This window comes from Saccopteryx leptura, chromosome 2 (genome assembly GCF_036850995.1).
Source record: "Saccopteryx leptura isolate mSacLep1 chromosome 2, mSacLep1_pri_phased_curated, whole genome shotgun sequence".
NCBI classification, from domain to species: domain Eukaryota; kingdom Metazoa; phylum Chordata; class Mammalia; order Chiroptera; family Emballonuridae; genus Saccopteryx; species Saccopteryx leptura.
Window position 1 is genome coordinate 122,383,386 of NC_089504.1, and position 5,484 is coordinate 122,388,869.

Consider the following 5,484-nt stretch of genomic DNA (forward strand, 5'->3'; position numbering starts at 1 on the left):
ATGCAGAATGGGGGTAGGAAAAAAGAGAGCTTTGGGATTATTCCACCTCTGGTAAGTAGTGTGGAGACCTGTCTGTGTGTGTTGTGGGTGTACATGTGTTATTTGTGTATATTTGTGATGTATGTGCATGTCTATTTGCACTTAGGGTATGTATTTGCATTTAAAGTGGTGCATCTATATGTGTGGTAAATTTATATGTAGTCTGTATGTGTGTGGTGTGTGTTGGCCAAGTGTTATATGTTCATGTGCACTGTGTATGCTACAGGTGTGTGGAATGCATGGTGTGTGTATAATATGCATATATATTTATTTGTATATGGTATGCTTGTACTGTGTATTTATTTACAAGTAGCTTGTGTATGTTAGTGCTGTGTGTGCATGGATGTGTGGTATTTATATACAATGTGTGTGGTGTGTATGGAATGTTTGCATGGATTACATATATGTGTGGTATCTCTTGGTGCATGTGTGATGTGTGGTGTGTATGTGTGTGTGTGGTGTGTATGGATGATGCATGTGCATGGTGATGTGCATACATTGCAGCTCTGTGTAAGAGAAGGGGGTATGCGATGGAGCTACAGGTAGACATTTATCCTTTAGTAGTCCTAGATTCATTTCAGGGCTATTCAAAATCATTATTGCAATTTATTCTGTTGAAATAAGCTAAATGTAATAATATCCAAGAAATAATGGCTCCTTTTCCTTAGTTCTTCCAAGTCATAAGCTGTAGGCAAGAAAGCCTGCCCAGTTCTTTCTAATAGAACTCCTTGACCCCCAGCTCCTCTTGGGAACTGGTTTTTGTTGCAAGGACATGGGGGTGGGAAGAATACTGTTGAAGTGTTAACAAACTCGAGTTATTCATTGATTTGTATGTGTGTTCCATTGCAAGTCAGAGGTATTTTTAGATTTGCATTGGCACTAGCCCTTCTTCTAAGTGGACTCTAGTTCACGTTGATTTTGTTTGGCTAGAATTGGGTTTTAAAAGTAGATAGGGTTTTATTTCTCAATTTGATAATAATCTTACCCATTTTCAAATGGCATGACAAAGGGCCACCATGGCCTCTAAAAACAAAAATCATAACTTCTGGCAGTTAAAAACTCTCCACTTTCAATTTTTTAAATAGCTTTTTTTAAAATTAGATTTTCTAACAAATAAACCTGTCATGTACCTGACGCAGAGAAACAGCTGTGAATCCAAATACCACTTGCTCAACAGGAACACCATTTGTCCCTACGTGCACTCCGTTTGAAGAGTCGTTTTGAAATGCAGTTCTCACACTGAAACCACAACCCTTTGCTCAGAATCCTCCGTCAGAGAAGCAGAGGGAGCACCAGCCAGAGGCGCCAAGGCCTCTTTCCTCAGTCTGGGAGGCCACGGCGCAGGCGCAGGCCCTCGCAGGCGCTGACCCTGGCACCACGCAGACGCTGACGTTCTAGTTTGGTTGCTTCCTGCTATAGGATGTTGCTATGTGTCACACAGTAAACAGAAGAGGAGGGCCCAGCACGGTGCATTTCAGTCACTTAGGCAATTTCTGTAAATAACCAGTCAAGTGGCTGTTTGGAAAGGCTTTCTTCATGTGTGGGTGCTTTGCCAGGCTGTCTGCAGGTCGTGTGTCTTAGAGGCTCCCAGGGGCCTCAGGGGCCAAGCCGGGGGCGAGGGAGTTGAGGGTGTAGGCGGGACTCGACCCCCTCAAAACCCTGTTATCATAAGTGGACCAGCTTCGCTTAACAATTATTTTTTAATATTTCCGTTTTCTGTAACACGTAAGTCAAGATAATAGGGGTAAATAAAGCAACTCCACTGTAACCTTAAAAAGTATAGGGACTCTGCGAGTAATCAATGACAACTTGCAGATCACTTCATACTTAAGAAGGGCAGCCCACTCTGACAGTGACAGAGCCATCCTGACCCAGCACCAGCAGCCGCTGACCAAAGGAGTACCCTCTTCAGTACCTCTTTGTTGACTTTAGGTCTTCCCTATCAGAAGCATGATTAGTGGACTGTGAAGTTGGGAAGATGTGCAAGAGATAAACAGTGAGGGGTCTTATAGGTCGAGTGAAAAAGACCGATTTTGTCTTCAAAGTCATGAAGTTCCGCAAATGCAGTTGCAGCGGGTTTCAGTTTTAGGAAAAGCATCATGACTACTGGAGATAGACCAAAAAAAGTGCCATTGCCTTTTTCGTTTTCTCCATTTATTTTTTTTTTTTTAAAGTATCTCTGTAATGCATGAGAAGAATAAAAACAGAGAACTTGTGAAATAAGTATTTATTCATCCAGGTATTCAGTTTATTTGTTTATTCAGTTTATTCAACAAATATTTGAATGCCCACTCGACTGGATGCCTGTCAGGCATCCCCAAACTACGGCCCTCGGGCTGCATGTGGCCCCCTGAGGCCATTTATCTGGCCCCCTGCTGCACTTCTGGAGGGGCACTTCTTTCATTGGTGGTCAGTGAGAGGAGCACTGTATGTGGTGGCCCAACGGTCTGTGGGACAGTGAACTGGCCCCCTGTGTAAAAAGTTTGGGGACCCCTGCTAGGTGATGGGTGGAGCGATCAGAAATCCAGTGTGGGACATGTTAAATTTACGGTGTCTACCAGACATCTTATTTCCTTACTCTCTCAGTAACCAATTTTTGTTATAATGCAACAGTTTTATTTTCTACTGATTCAAAATATGAATTAATATTATTTTGCCACATATTTGGTTTAAGTTGAATTCACAAGTAACCTAGGAACCTAAGTAAGACTTTTCAACAATGTTTTTATAGGAATATATATTCTACAATCCAAACAAGTGTCTTTCAAATCACCTTTGGAACATTATCCTGTTTCAGTTTGGAAGCTGCCTGTAATTCCAATGTAAAAAAAAACACATACATTTTTAACATCCATTATAGCTTTCCGTTTGATCAAATATCCTTCATATTCATTGTTCACATTTATAATACAACCGAAATATTTACTTCTCTGAGCTTTAATATAATATACTATTAATAATTTCATTAGCAGATAATTTTCTTTTGTACTTTATAATCTCCTTTTTCTTTGACCTTCCATTCACTCTTATTGATGTATATTAAGTACTTTCTAATTTTACTGATCAAATCATTTTTATTTTGAGTAATAACTGCTAATTATGATATGTTAGGAAAATATATTCACTTCCTCCCATTATATGCCTATTGACCAGGAATTAATACCAGGCCAAGCTTGATTAGTATAGCCTTTGAGGTGATGACTGTTTCCTCTTTGGTCATGAGTTCCAGATTGTTCCTGACTGTGGGAAAGAGGAAAGAGGATGAGTAACTATTGAGATGATGGAAATGACAGCATAGTCTGTTTCTCATTTTTGTTCAGTTTTGTGGAACCCTCAAATATACCCCATCATTTCCTCTGGCTGGGCCTTTTTACACAAGGACTAAATTATATTGTCTCCTAGTCTCTGTAAGTAAACCAATTTCTTTTAAAAATCCTTCATTGTGCATGTTATGGATGCCTTTTCTTATTGTCATTATGACATTTTGCATGGAATGACCTACCTAATCAAGAGATCTCCCAGATGAGATTATTCCTTTATTTTGTTAATCAGAAGCAGGTTTTACCCCGATGCTATTAAAATTAGTATCTTTGAGCTTCGGTATTTTCAAGGCATGTCTTTAAGTCACATCTTTTGAGTTACACCATTCACTGAGTTAATCTTTGGATAAGGTGAAATGTCACCGATTTCGACAGAGAATTTCTCAATCTCTTTCATTTGTTTTAGTCCAACAGTTTTCCCTCTGACTGGGGTAAATGATCACTAGGTCCTGCAGAACATTCTCTGGCTCCACTGGACTGGAAAGCTTGATTACTGTTTGCACTTCTGGTTCACGTTTTCTTTGCCGTTATTCTTTTATAGTTTCTGAACTAACTGGAAAGTATTGCATGAAGGTATTATTCTTTTTCAATTGTAAGAACATAGGAAAAGGCATCTGGAGATCTGGAATGTAGGCCCATAAATCAATGGACAAATACCCTCTTTATGTTGCCATTTAAGTGGGGGTCACAGTGCCTTCTCTGGTACCATTATAGTGTAGATTACATGAAGAATTCACTGTCAAACTTGGAAAAGCCTAAAAAGGGTTCTTTATCACAGTCACTGCATTAAGATTGCCTTTAAAATATCTTTCTTTAGTGGTTGCTTGCTTTTCCTTGAACATCTTCAGACATAAAAATTTCCACTCAGTTAATGAAAAGCAGTGTTGTTAATTATTCATTATTTTGAGGGGACAAAAACTCAACCCAAGATTGCTCCTCATAATGTACTTGGGCTTTCTTTCAGTAGCCAACCAGCAAAGAATGTAACAAGGTATTCTTTTCATTGATTGAAGGGCATCACAGACGGTGTTGATCTAGTCCCTGGTCGGCAAACTGCGGCTCCCACATGTGGCTCTTTGGCCCCTTGAGTGTGGCTGTTCCACAACATACCACGTGTGGGCACTACCTCGATAAGGAATGTATCTAACTATATAGTTTAAGTTTAAAATATTTGGCTCTCAAAAGAAATTTCAATTGTTGTACTGTTGATATTTGGCTCTGTTGACTAATGAGTTTGCCGACTACTGAAGGTAATATGTAAGTGCCTCTTTTCCTATAGAAAGAGTCACTCTTCACTTTTGTGGAATCAGGACTTGTCAGCTTTTTAAAAATTATTATTTGGCATATTTATACAGAGTGGGGCAAAAGAAGGTTTATAGTTCTGAGTACACAAAACACAGAATTTATTCTTGAAATTATTACTTATTAATTATTGTGTTATTTTCCATATGAACAACTATGACATCAAGTGGAGATAAGAGCGCCCCTTGTAAAGGCAGACATGAACAGGTAAGGAAGGAAAATTGCTGGTGACAGTTTTTTTTAAAAAGGAAATAAAAAAAGAGAGAGAAAAGAATAACAATAGAAAAGATGATGAGGGAAAAGGTGAGAAGAGAAATATATGCAAAAGAAAGTGAGGGAAAGAAAACAAGAAATAGAAAAATAAAGTGAAATGTCTCATGTGCCAATTTGTGCAATATTACATCAGTGTGCAATGAGGAGTGTGCCATGAGGAGTGTGCAGTGAGGTGTGTGCAGTGAGGAGTGTGCAGTGAGGGGTGTGCCATGAGGAGTGTGCAGTGAGGAGTGTGCAGTGAGGAGTGTGCCATGAGGAGTGTGCAGTGAGGAGTGTGCAGTGAGGGGTGTGCCGTGAGGAGTGTGCAGTGAGGAGTGTGCCATGAGGAGTGTGCAGTGAGGAGTGTGCAATGAGGGGTGTGCACTGAGGAGTGTGCAAAGAGGAGTGTGCAGTGAGGGGTGTGCCATGAGGGGTGTGCCGTGAGGAGTGTGCAGTGAGGAGTGTGCAGTGAGGATTGTGCTACGAGGAGTGTGCAGTGAGGGGTGTGCCATGAGGAGTGTGCAGTGAGGAGTGTGCAGTGAGGGGTGTGCCATGAGGAGTGTGCAGTGAG